This window comes from Carassius carassius, chromosome 47, assembly GCF_963082965.1.
Source record: "Carassius carassius chromosome 47, fCarCar2.1, whole genome shotgun sequence".
NCBI classification, from domain to species: Eukaryota; Metazoa; Chordata; class Actinopteri; order Cypriniformes; family Cyprinidae; genus Carassius; species Carassius carassius.
In genome coordinates, this window is record NC_081801.1 from 6,330,765 (window position 1) to 6,344,291 (window position 13,527).

Sequence of the window (13,527 nt, forward strand, 5' to 3'; positions counted from 1 at the left end):
ACCTTACTCGAGTGGTTAGTGTGAAGTTGTGACTGTATGAATTTTAATGTTATCATAAAATACCAAAATAAATGAAGTGATATACATCAATTTAAAAATGTGTTTATATACCCTTTTTATTTATTTTGTTATTTTAAATTTGTTTGATAATCAGACATGTCATTTTTAAGAGTATAAATATAGAATTCAACCTACTTATTTATATCACTGATGTAGATTGTGTATATTAATTGTGCAGTCAGTTGAACAATTTACAATCTGGACAGTTTAGAAAAAATGAATTTACATAGGCACATTTATTGATATTTATCTTTTTTTATGCAGAGAAAATCAACGACAAACTCTTCTTCCCCACCTCTGCATGTGCATGTGAAGAAGAGCACAAAATGCAGCACTACCAAGACACTGTCCAGGTATAACATCAGCTTGCAGTCAGTGCATAGACACCCATGTTCAAAATATCCTTGCATATATATTTACAATGATTATTACAAAATAATAAAGAAATGTCTACAGAGGTGTGCAGTTTCAGTTCTCTTAATGCTGCTTAAAAATACTCCAAAGGTCCATGAGATCCATATCTCACCATTGATGTCTTTTATGTTCCAGGTTAAAACAAAAAGTAGCTTGCATCCTACTGCTAAGGTGAAGACGAGGGTCCCATGGATCCCACCTGGCAAGGTCTCAACACGAGAGACCCCATTTAAGTGGGAGGTCAGTCAAATATTACAAATTAGCAATATTACAATATTCCCATTTGTGTTTGTGCATATTTCATGTAAAATAATAAACACTATGCAGTCCTTTGTAGAGGTAATCAGTATTGTGTATTTCAGATCATGATGTTTATGTATATTTTAGGGTCCATCTCATCGTCTGGAAATAACACCTCCACAGGAACCAGAATGCTCCCAGTCTCCTCTCCAAATAGAAGATCTCTCCACTGATGAAGAAGAGGCACTGCATGGACTCATCAATCAGTACGAGAGGAAGATCGACAGCCTGGTGACAGAGGTCAACTCTCTGAAAAATGAGGTGAGAATTTTTTTTGTCATTTTTATTGTCATTCTTTTCTTTCAATGAAAATAGAGAATTATATACCTGGAAAAATTCATTCAGCAATTAGAAACAAAGTTTTTTAAACACATATATACACTATAGTGCAATTTGGGGTCTGTAATTTTTTTTTATGGTTTTGTCTCTAATAAAAGTCAAGCCTGCATTTATTTGATCAAAAATTCAGTAAAAACAAAAATAGTGTGAAATATCGTTAAAACTAAGAAAATGTTTTCTATTTTAATGTAGTATAAGATGTAATTTATTCCTGTGATGTCAAAGCTGAATAAATTAAATGTGTTAATTTCATAAATAAATCTTGCTGACCCCAAATTATAACAGTATAATTATTTTGCTCTCTCTCACGCACACATTTATATGTGTGTGTGTGTGTGTGTGTGTATGTGTGTGTGTGTGTGTGTATGTTAGGGGTGTCCTCGACTAAGGATTTTCAGTCGAATCTTGCCAATATTCGAATGATAGTTGAATCATATGTTTGGGGGCGAGGCAAAATACATTAACAGGAGTCAAGTCAGACATTCGACTAACACAATTACTGATGTTAACACACAGAGAAAATGTGTAACGAACACCTTGCAGATATGAACTGGGTAAATAATATTTTGTTTTGATTAACAGATAGCTAACACTTAACGTAGACGAAACCATAAAACTTTTTTTTTTTTTTTTACAATAGTGCTCTCATTATCATGTTAGCCTAAAACCGAATAGTTGACGAATCGATGCTTTGATTCGAGGAGCCTGATTCGACTACCAATCTAACAGTCGAATATTCGCGGGGTGTTATTATGCCCTTTTGACTATATGGGGGAGCTCAAATGTCTGATTTCACATAGAACTACCGGAAAAGGAAGCTTCAAATGAATATTTTAAACCACCCCTATAGTTTTATGTTTCACTTTCCATAATCCGTGACTGAAAGAGGAGCATCTTGGCAGCAGGGATTTAAAACTTTACCAAGACTCAAACTGACACAGGCAGAGACTGGATTTTTTTAACAGGTAGGGTACAAGTGATTTCAAAACATTTCAGCCGGTGTATATATATCGTGGATAATGGATATATTATTTACCTGATATAAGATGCATTTGGTTTTGAGTCAAGCGCTTCATTGTAGTACTACAGTGATAACTCTTCAGCGCACAGTGCGAGCAGGTCAAACTACAATGCAGAATATTAATAACTATGACTGTGACTGTTATATACATACTATTATAATGAGAAGACCATTATACTAAAATGCTAGAGTTTAGCTTCTGTGTTTCTGCACATTGTTTCGCGAAGAACGCGTCCACAAAAGGAGTTTGCATTCAGAGCCCCGCAGATATGTTCATGTGCATTCGGGCCCTTTTTACAAATAGCCTATAAGTCTTAATATTAACGTTATGTAAAAATAATGAAGCGTATTCTATATGAAATTATGAGTTTAATCCCATTGATTAAAAACTTACTATCAAATGCGTCACTCTACTGGTCATCTTCAGCACGCGCAGCTCAAAACAGAAATGCAGAACATTAACTGCTAATGTTTTAGGCTAACATTATAATGAGAGCACTATTGTGAAAAAAGAAAAATTGTTATGGTTTCGTCGTGTTAAATCAGGTTTAATTGTTAGCTATCTGTTAATCAAAACATAAAACATTATTTACCCAGTTTATATCTGCAAGGTGTTCATCATTGCACATTTTCCCTGTGTGTTAACATCAGTAATTATGTTAGTCGAATGTCTGACTTGACTCTTGTTAATGTATTTTGCCCCGCCCCCAAACATATGATTCGACTATCAGTCGAATATCGGCAAGATTTAAAAATTCCGATTCGACTATGAAAATACTTAGTCGGGGACACCCCTAATATATATATATATATATATATAGTGAATAGCGGATTGAATAGTTTGTCATAGTACAGTTAATGCAATACACATGTGAAACAAATAAAAGTGTGTGATGTTTGTGTTTGCAGGTGGAGCTTCATAAGAAGGAGCAGCTTCTAGAGCGTCAGTCTGAGAGGTTAACCGCATCACAGTCATAGACAGTAAAAGAAATGGACACAGCGACCCCATTGGATTCAACAGAGAAAAATGAAGTCAATTAGAAGCACGCACTTCCTGGGGGTCGGTTGTACTGCGCAGACTCAAACTGAGCTTGATGACGTAGATGTCACGTGAGCAACCTGTAAGTCTTCTAATCGCTGTGCCAAGAGAAATCTGAATCACCCACCGAATATTGCAGAGAAGGCGAGCATGAACAGGAGCAAATTTTGGTAAGTATTCTGATTAATTATCTCCCTTGACTTTATGCCTCCACGTCCCCCCGATAGCCTCATAGACAGTAAAAGATTGCCTGCGAGCTTCTCCTCCTGTCCATATGGTAATTTATCTACTGTGCGACAGAGAGTCGCTGGTTATGATGCAATCGTTAGCCTATTTTTTACAAAAAACTGCTTCTACGGGACCATAACGTAAGACACAAGGTAATGGAGCCTTTTATATATTTTCTTTTATATATTTTTTTAGAAATAATTAATGGACAAATGGAGTATTTAAACGCCTCAGATGTAAAATTATTCGCTGTCAAAGTGACGCCAAAATGAATGGGAGTAAATGCAATGCTAACAGCAGGTGGGGGTCCACTAGCCAATGGCGGCGCCCAGGGGTACTTCAAAAAAATATGAAACCCTGCCCCCCTGATCACAGTGTGTCATCGCACTGCAGGAGGAGGAGCTTGCAGAGATCACCCGGGAGCTGGAGGCCACAGAGCAGGAGAACTCCGGTCTACGGGAGTCAATGGAAATGTTGCTGGAGGGGAATGATTTTGGGAGGTATGATGAAAACAATGGCATTTTTGGTACTATGTATACACATTTCAAATACATTTGAAACCATTTTTTCTTTTTTAGATTAGAGAGGGACAGTTTGCAGCCAGACAAAGATGTTCTACTCAGGAAGCTGCTGGAAGCAGAGATGGACAGCAGTGCAGCTGCAAAGCAGATGTTGGCCCGCCACGAAACAGTCAGCCATATGTCCAGGAGTGCGAGTGTGAGCAAAATACACCTTTCAAAACGATTCTAAAATGTTGAAACCAGTTTATCATAACCTGTCTCCATGTCACGGTTGGTAAACCATGATCTCAGGGTTTTGCACTTTGTGGGTGAAGTCTGTGTGTTAAGCGTCAGCACTGATTAGTTTGTGGGCGTCTCCGTTAATTGTCATCAGCAACAGCTGTCACTCATTACTCATCCCTTTATATTGGCTTGTCTAGCGTCTTGTGTTCGTGACAGCGTTGTTTCATGTTTGTGACCTATGTTTGCTTTCTTGTGTGTTTCTGCGTTGGATGTCCGTGTCTCCCCGGAACCCCGTCCACTCTACGCATACCACCACCAAGCAACATCACTTACCTTCGGCTCGCTTCCCCACAGTTCCTGTGTCACCCTCTCCTGCTGCCAACTCACCTCCGCCGTCCGGATACTTCACCCATCAGCATTTACCTGGACTGTGTATCCCCTCTCAGCGTCATCTTTGTGTCTCAGTATTGTCTTGTATCATTGTCTCCATTAAACTGTGTTTAACCCCGCACTTGCTTCCTGCCACTCCTTCACCCAGTCGTTACACTCCAGAAACCGATATGCATTAAAAATATTTTTTATACCTTTGTCCAGGAAAAAAAGATGTCAGGATCAGATTCAATGCTCTTGGCCCAACAGAAAGAGCTCTTGCAGCAGAAGCTGGAGACTTTTGAGAGCACTAACAGAGCCCTCAGACATCTTCTGAGAGAACAGCATAGTCGAGAGGTGCTGCTCTTCACAAATTCACAGAATATTATTAGGAATTTTATTGTACTTAAAACAGTAAAAGATTATTAAGCTTTTCTTTAATACTTTGTTCTCTAACAGATGGACTCACTACGACTTTTAGAGCAGAAAGATGTGCTTCTGAAAAAACTTTCTGATCTGGAAGCAGAAAATTTGGTTGGTGGAAAGCATGTTACGCTGTAAACAGGTGTTTTTGATTTCTTCGTTTTAACAATGAACTCGTTTCTGTCTTCCAGTGTATTCTAGTTAAGCTTCACCAGCTAACTTCCTTGTTAGAAAGCGAAAAAGGTAAACTGTATTTTTAAACATGGTTTTTAGACATGACAGTCGATTATTTGTGAACCCTTATGAATTCTCATTTTAACAGGAGAGTGCAAAGACCACCAGTGAACTGTCCAAACTCTTGGAGTCCACTCGAGCACATCTGCAGGGTCAACAACGCAATAAAGAGGCAGAAAATAACTGTCTGAATGTTCAGATCAGGGTAATGCATACAGCAGTGGCTAACAGCTTCTTTATATTGAAGCAACATGTCGTTTTTTGTTTTTTTTGTGCGTTTATTTTACAAAAATATCTAACTTAATAATAACTTTAAATAATTAAGCATATTTGGTATATTAAATGTATGAAATTGTCCATTTGGTTCAGAATCTAGAGCGATCCATCAGCCAGCAGCAGGGGGAGGTTGAACACCTGCAGACTCAGTTGCGAGGCCTCACGCAGCAGGCTGAGAAGGAGGTCCTGAAACAGCGGTCACAGTGCATTGAAGACACTGTGGGACAGCTCAGTGCCCAGCTCCTGGAGATAGTGAGTTGAATGAGCTAAATGTGTACTGCTTAAACCGGTTCTTAAAATAACAAATTGCCACAATAAATGTTTCAAGCCAAATGCTTTTGAAAAAAAAAAAGCAAATTGCATCTGATATTATTTCTGGTTCATTCATGACTCTGGAAATGGAAGGCTTACTATGTACAGTAATGTTAAAGTTTGGGGACGGTAAGATTTTTTTTTTTTTTCTACACAATACTTTTCGGCAAGAATGCATTAAATTGATCAAAATTGATTGTAAAGATGTTTATTTATTTTTTTTAACCCTTTTACGCATAGTGGTCACTACAGTGGACAGCTATTAAAAAAGCATTTTCTTGAATTTGCACGGGTTTTTATGGCAAAGTTGCACATCAATCTCTTCATTGGACCCTGGTGCATCATCCTATAAATTGCAACCAAGTGGCAAGCCTTTGTGTTTCGATTTTTTCCCCCTCCAAACCAAGATGGCCAAGGGTCAGTCAGACATGCCAAGTTGCTCCAGAATATCCACCCATTCCTTCTATCCTAGGAGACTCTTGTAGGTAAAAAAAATATTGCAGCATAAAGCAATATCTAATGAGTCATATCACAGTAAAATTTTCCAAGTTTTGATTTTAGATTGAGAGAAAACTCTGATTAATCACATGTCCACTGTAGTGGACGTCATGCATGCAATGGCTATATTTCAGTTACAATTCATCATTATAATGTGAATATTGTTTTTGAAATTTAAAACTTAAAAACTTAATATGCATTGACTTTTTCTACTGTAAATAAATGTATTTGTATTATTAGAATGTAATTTTCATTGACATCGAAAAAAGTCATGTGATTACATAATGTATGACACTTGTAATGCATTACTTTACTTGTTAGATCAAAAAGTAATCTGATTTTATAATGCATGTTATTGTAATGCGTTTTTTACTAATAACATCAAAAAATCATCTGATTACGTAATGCATGTTACTTTTAATGCGTTTCTTTACTCATAACATCAAAAAGTAATCTGATTACATAATGCATGTTACTTGTAATGCATTTCCTTTCTCATAACATCAAAAAGTAATCTAATTATGTAATGCATGTTACTTGTAATGCGTTTCTTTACTCGTTACATCAAAAAGTAATCTGATTAGGTAATGCACATTACTTGTAGTTAATTACTTGTTAGATCAAAAAGTAATCTGATTAGGTAATGAATGTTACTTGTAACACATTACTTTACTTGTAACATCAAAAAAGTAATCTGAATGGGTTATGCATGTTACTTGTAATGCGTTACCCCCAACACTGATCATTTCAGATGAGATTGAAAAAACGTATCGCTAGCTTTTCTCAGAGGAGGGCTATGATAGAAATGTGCATGTCCATCTTGAACATAATCATAATTATCAGCTAATAAGGGTAAATCTCCATACTCTGGTGCACTGGAGGGAGCATCTGAGTGGTTTCTACAGTTGTACCTTGACAGGCTGTAGAAAATTCTGATGGAATCACGTCCTCATGTTCTGATATCATAGATACGCGAAGTGCAACTTGTATGAAGTTGTATGAAGCCATTGTAATATTTTGCATTTATATTTTTTGCATATATTTTATAGTTTTCACATTATTTGATATAATTGCATTGATTAGTTTGTTAAATTCACATACTTTATCTGTTTGATTATTGTCTTATATTTAATACAGTATATCTTCAGTTTAAACCAACCGCATGCTGTCCACTCAAGTGGACATCTGAAGATCTCTTTGAAAAATTTGTAAAAAAATAAAATAAAAATCAATTCTTGTTTTTCATGCCCTAAGAGCAATAAAAAAACATAGGAAAAAAATCCTGACTGAGGTTATCATAATTCATGCATGAAAGGGTTAAATAAAATTTATTTTCTTTTTTACACTTTCTAATAATCAACAAATTGTTTTAAAAAATCACAGGTTACTCAAAAATATTAAGCAGCTCAGCTGTTTTTACCACTAATAATATAAAATATTATTTTATTTTAAAATGTAATATTTCATAATAATATAGTTTTCACTTAGACAACCCGAATTCCGGAAAAGTTGGGACGTTTTTTAAATTTTAATAAAATGAAAACTAAAAGACTTTCAAATCACATGAGCCAATATTTTATTCACAATAGAACATAGATAACATAGCAAATGTTTAAACTGAGAAAGTTTACAATTTTATGCACAAAATGAGCTCATTTCAATTTTGATTTCTGCTACAGGTCTCAAAATAGTTGGGACGGGGCATGTTTACCATGGTGTAGCATCTCCTTTTCTTTTCAAAACAGTTTGAAGACGTCTGGGCATTGAGGCTATGAGTTGCTGGAGTTTTGCTGTTGGAATTTGGTCCCATTCTTGCCTTATATAGATTTCCAGCTGCTGAAGAGTTCGTGGTCGTCTTTGACGTATTTTTCGTTTAATGATGCGCCAGGTTAGCACCCGGACTCTTCTACGACGAAGCCATGCTGTTGTTATAGCTGCAGTATGTGGTTTTGCATTGTCCTGCTGAAATAAACAAGGCCTTCCCTGAAATAGACGTTGTTTGGAGGGAAGCATATGTTGCTCTAAAACCTTTATATACCTTTCAGCATTCACAGAGCCTTCCAAAACATGCAAGCTGCCCATACCGTATGCACTTATGCACCCCCATACCATCAGAGATGCTGGCTTTTGAACTGAACGCTGATAACATGCTGGAAGGTCTCCCTCCTCTTTAGCCCGGAGGACACGGCGTCCGTGATTTCCAACAAGAATGTCAAATTTGGACTCGTCTGACCATAAAACACTATTCCACTTTGAAATAGTCCATTTTAAATGAGCCTTGGCCCACAGGACACGACGGCGCTTCTGGACCATGTTCACATATGGCTTCCTTTTTGCATGATCGAGCTTTAGTTGGCATCTGCTGATGGCACGGCGGATTGTGTTTACCGACAGTGGTTTCTGAAAGTATTCCTGGGCCCATTTAGTAATGTCATTGACACAATCATGCCGATGAGTGATGCAGTGTCGTCTGAGAGCCCGAAGACCACGGGCATCCAATAAAGGTCTCCGGCCTTGTCCCTTACGCACAGAGATTTCTCCAGTTTCTCTGAATCTTTTGATGATGTTATGCACTGTAGATGATGAGATTTGCAAAGCCTTTGCAATTTGACGTTGAGGAACATTGTTTTTAAAGTTTTCCACAATTTTTTTACGCAGTCTTTCACAGATTGGAGAGCCTCTGTCCATCTTTACTTCTGAGAGACTCTGCTTCTCTAAGACAAAGCTTTTATAGCTAATCATGTTACAGACCTGATATCAATTAACTTAATTAATCACTAGATGTTCTCCCAGCTGAATCTTTTCAAAACTGCTTGCTTTTTTAGCCATTTGTTGCCCCCGTGCCAACTTTTTTGAGACCTGTAGCAGGCATTAAATTTTAAATGAGCTAATTAAGTGGATAAAAGTGTCAAATTTCTCAGTTTAAACATTTGCTATGTTATCTATGTTCTATTGTGAATAAAATATTGGCTCATGTGATTTGAAATTCCTTTAGTTTTCATTTTATTAAAATTTAAAAAACGTCCCAACTTTTCCGGAATTCGGGTTGGAAATTCACAAGATTTTTTGTCATTTTTCTATGACAGTATATGATATAAAAAGGTAACGTTAGCTTCACAGGAAGCACAGTTGGCAGATGCTGTGTCAGCCGCAGAGAACTGGAGCAGTCTCCACGAAAAAGTGCTGAAGGAAAAAGGACAGCTAGAGATGGAGATCACATTGTTGAACAGGTCAGCAGTGATTTGTGTCATTTATAGTGACGTGACATTCAGCCAAGTATGGTGACCCATACTCAGAATTTGTGCTCTGCATTTAACCCATCCGAAGTGCACACACACAGAGCAGTGAACACACACACACACTGTGAGCACACCCGTAGCAGTGGGCAGCCATTTATGCTGCGGCGCCCAGGGAGCAGTTGGGGGTTCGATGCCTTGCTCAAGGGCACCTAAATCGTGGTATTGAGGGTGGAGAGAGAACTGTACATGCACTCCCCCCACCCACAATTCCTGCCGGCCCGGGACTCGAACTCACAACCTTTCGATTGGGAGTCCGACTCTCTAACCATTAGGCCACGACTTCCCAAATTATGATTTGTATGATGATAAAAATCATAATTCTGACTAAATATTAACCTAGAGAGCCTCCCAGAAAGCCATGCAAACCATTTTTGTGTTTTTTTTAAGCCGTATTACAGACTTTACGGAACAGTTGCATGGGCAGGTAGAGAAAGCCCGAACAGAGAGAGATGGCCTTTTAGATCGCCTTCATGAGCTCAGGACAGAGAGCACTACTATACACCTAGAGAACCAGAGTCTTAAGGTTTGTACGTTTGCAGCTGTACTGTCCAAATCTCCCATTTGTGCTCATTTTATCCATAATCCCTCAGTGGTCCTTATGCCTATATATTAAAATATGATAAATGAAAACAAATGAAAGCTGATTTGTTGTGCTTGTACAGGCCACTTTGTCTGCCTTGGAAGAGAAGTTAACTTTGTCCCAGTCTGAGGTCCAGCAGGTCAAAGTTTCAGTAAAACAGTATGAGAGCTTGGTGGACAGCTATAAAGCCCAGGTGTGATTATCATATTCTTAATTTACTCATTGATTAAGATTATGAATTCCAGATACAACTCTTTATTACGATTTTTTTATAATGTTTTTGAAAGAAGTCTCTTATATGCTCACCAAGAGTATTTATTTGATTAAAAATAATAATAATAAAAGTAGTAATGTGAAATATTTTTGAAATGTAATATATTCAACATTAATAATTATAAGCCAAGTTTGCCAAATTAGCAGCATAGAATGATTCCTGAGGGATCATGTGACACCGAGGACTGAAGAAATGGGTGCTGAAATTCAGCTTTGCATCACAGGAATAAATTACATTTTAAACTATATTAAAATAGAAAACACTTATTTAAATATATATTTATATATATATTTAATATATATATATTTCACATTGTATTATTTACACTGGGCCAGAGTTTTGACCAATTTTGTATATCCAAATTTTGGCATAAAATAGTTTAGTTCTCATCACATGTACGTTTTGGGATTATAGTTATATAATTATTATACAATATATATAAAAAATGTTGGTGGCTATCTTTAAACTCTGCTCTGTTTCTTTGAATTCATAGGTTCAGAAGACCCGTGCTAAGCAGATGAGTACTCTGCACATCTGCAGGTGGCTGAAACTGAAGCCCAGGCTGTAAGAGATGAGCTGGACCAGGAGATCCAGAAGGTCAGGAAGCAGCTTCAAGGTCATTTGGCAGAGCTGGAGCCACTTCCTGAAGCTCTGAGACATGCTGAACTCCAGTTACAGGAAACTCACGAGAAAGAGCGCTCACGAGAGAGAAGAAACACAGAGTTTGGCACCTCCCTCGCAGAGCTACGCATCAAGGTGTGTTTGATAAATAAAGTATAAAGTCCCTAAAAACGGTGTGCATTTAATTCTAGAAAACAGCCAATTAATTCCTGAAGAAAAACTGGAAAAAACATTGTTGGTGGTGCAACAAAAATGTCTTAACAGAAAAGCTACTAAAGCTCTTCATAGTGTTAACAACACTACTATGAGCATGTGACTGTCTTCATTTACCATATCAATGTCTATTCAGCAACTTGGCAGGGCCGTTGTTTCTTATTTCATATGCAAATAGGTTAGCAATTCTTAACAGAGACTGTAAAATGTACATTATTAAAGGTAACTTAAGAAGAGGAGCCTGTTTGATTCTAAGGGTCTGTGTTAAAGCAGATGGTGAAAAATAACTGTGTAAATCTAATTGATGAAGTTTCTGTTGCAAGAAACCTTAGCTTACATGAGAGGAGTTAATTTTAGATTTTATTGTATTTTCAAATTAAAACAACAGCAAACACAAACCGTAAAAGCCCATTTATTTTTACTGATCTCTATTAATACATAAGTTGTTTTTATTGATAGAATTTGTTCTGATGCACTGTGTTTAGGTGGAGCAACAGGAAAGTCTTGCGGAAATGTTGAAACACAAGAACATCTGTCTGCAGGAAGAAAACAAGCAGCTTCATCGCAAAGTAGAGGGCCTTGATTGGTCTGTCACTTTGTCCTTTTATCCCTCATGAACTTTCTTTCATTCGTTTAAATGAATTTAAAGGGATAGTTCACCCAAAAAAGAAAATTGTCAAAATTTTCTCATGTCGTTCCAAAACCGTATGAATTTCTGAACATTCTTTTAACACCGGGTTTGTGCTTAGAAGCATCTTAAATCAGAGCAGAATTCATAAATTCGTGGCATTAAATAGTGTATGCATTGCTTAAAATAATCATGGATGTTTGGAATGATGTGAGGGTGAGTAAATGACAGTGTTTTTATTTTGGGGTTTAATTTTAACATGCTCTATCCTCTGTTGTCAACAGGAAGCTAGAGGAGGCTAGCTCCAAAAACCGAGAACTCATCCAGGTTATTACGAAACGTGAAGAAACAATTCATAGCAACCAGGTGCATCTGGAAGAAAAGTCCCGGGAGTGCAGTATTCTGACTCGACTGCTGGAGGAGGCCCTGGACGATGCACATCGGCAGGTCTGTCCCACTACATCCTTATAAACTCCTGGATTCCATAATCTACATTTTCATCTCACAAAACTATTGCTTGTTTTCTTCGAAGATTCCCTGTTGACAGGTTACACAGACCAGGGAGCAGGCAGCCTCTAAAGAGCGTGTTACACAGTCCAAAATTGTCGAACTAGAGACTCAACTGAGCAGAACAACAACTAAACTGAACCAGTTACGACGAGCCAAAGAGAAGGTCAGTGAAATTTGTCTATAGGTGAATTTCTGTCAGATATTTTTGTCACAACATCCATAAACGTTATTACAGGCTGAATGGAGGTACCAGAGCCGTTTACAAGATGTCACGGACAGACTGGAGAAGTCCGACAGCACAAACCGCAGCCTCCAGAACTATGTCCAATTCCTAAAATCTTCTTATGTCAATGTGTTTGGAGATCCTGCTCTCACTGAGTCCTCATTCCGCACGCCTTCACCAATCTGAAAACTCTTTCAGGTGTAATTTAGGAATTCCTTTACATGGATTGAAATGTATTATTCTAATCGTCACCAATGATGACCTCTTGACCTTGCTGTGCTTTGTACTTTACTCTTGAAGGATTATTCATTTGACATGGTCATTGTATGTGCTACTGGTAAGTACCAAGAAAAATCTCTTTTTAGTATTACATATCCATCCTAGAATGAGAATTGTGGTCTTATAGACAAATTCTCATATTGAGAATTCAAGATATTATCTTCTTGCAAACCTTTTTTTGCAAACCAAGCTTTTGCTTGTATCTGGTTTCAAAACATAGTTTACTTTTTAGTGACAGTATACTGTGACACTGTGCTATCTAAATGCTGTCAGTTTAAATAATGTCAGTATATACAGTATGATGATGGCTGTATGAAGCACGGTAAGAGTTTGTAATCACAATTAATCTCTTATATCCATAAAATTCCATTTAAAACATCACAATCACCTGCTTAAATTTGGATTAGTTTAGTATTTGAGTTGGTCTTAAGAGACAAAATGACTACAAACTCAGGATTTATTATTTTCTTTTTCAGCCCAAGTTGTTTTTAATTACAGCAGGGCAATTGTGTGAATATTTATTCATTATAACAATGCAGAAAGCGTATTTTAGTCATGATTGATGTTATGATGTAGTCGTCAGTAGGCTGAGAGCACAGATTCCAATAATGTCTGTTGGTGCTATACATTTACATTACTGTAAT

General features: G+C 37.2%; 1 pseudogene; it reads left to right on the forward strand.

Moving 5' to 3' along the window:
• The first annotated feature begins 318 nt into the window (after nt 1–318).
• Nucleotides 319–12,790, forward strand: LOC132130443 (outer dense fiber protein 2-like; annotated as a pseudogene).
• The last annotated feature ends 737 nt before the right edge of the window (nt 12,791–13,527 follow it).